Here is a 1,142-nt window from a genome sequence, read left to right as displayed (position 1 = left end):
TTTTAGTAAAATGTTGGGAGAAGGAAGTGACTAATCATGACATCACTGAAAATACATTCAAAAGATGGGTTTTTAAATTTAAAAAGTAAAGCACAACTTAAAATTTTTCACAATTTTTCAGTGAACCTATAGTGAAAAGGATGAGAAAATACACTTGGACACATTTAAGAAGACACTAGTGCGGTGGTCAAATGCACACTTTAAAAGATATTTTCTTCCTTATCTAAAGAGAAGCCCCAGTCATATTGTCTTAGGCAGAAAAAGAATGACAACGAAGACATTTTAAGTATCAGTAAGAATATTTTTCTAATCAAATGCTCAGGAGAGCAGAAACAAGTAAATGATGTCAGTGGAGTGTGTGGCCAGTACCTTCAGTATTTCAAGGCTGAATAATGCTTTACACCAACCCAATAGTCTTGAAATGTCACTCAATTGGAGGACTCATTGCCATTGAAGGGCCAAAATACACAACTGAAACCTAGGGGATCTACAGTATGCCATAGACTTCTAGTACTGGGGATCCTGCTGCTTGAGGCCCAGATACATGTTCCACTATTTCTAATGGAAGGACAATAAAATATTATGCTCAAGTTTTAAGATTTTATATTATTTATAATATAATATGTGTGCTTTAAACATTCTTAGAACTTAATATTTTTTTCCTTCCTTTTTGCCAATTTTATTTTACTTTTTTAGTTGATGCAAAAAAATTTCCCATTTCCCTCCCCCTCCTCGCACACATAGCCCCCTCCTCCCACTCCCCTTACCCTCTCCCCTCCCCCCTCTCCCCCACTCCATTCCTCCTCCCTCTCGAGAATGAAGAGCAGTCCAGATTCCCTGCCCTGGGTGAAGTCCAAGGTCCTCCCACTTCTATCCAGGACCAGGAAGGTGAGCATCCAAACAGGCTAGGGTGCCACAAAGCCAGTTCATGTATTAGGATCGAAACCTAGTGCTATTGTCCTTGGCTTCTCATCAGCCTTCATTGTCAGCCACGTTCAGAAAATCCGGTTTCATCCCATGCTTATTCAGTCCCAGTCCCGCTGACCTCGGTGAGCTTCCAATAGATCAGTTCCACTGTCTCAGTGGGTGGGTGCACCCCTCGTGGTCCTGACTTCCTTGCTCATGTTCTCCCTCCTTCCGCT

This window comes from Microtus ochrogaster, chromosome 2 (assembly GCF_000317375.1).
Source record: "Microtus ochrogaster isolate Prairie Vole_2 chromosome 2, MicOch1.0, whole genome shotgun sequence".
Classification (NCBI taxonomy): Eukaryota; Metazoa; Chordata; class Mammalia; order Rodentia; family Cricetidae; genus Microtus; species Microtus ochrogaster.
This window is presented reverse-complemented; position numbering follows the sequence as displayed.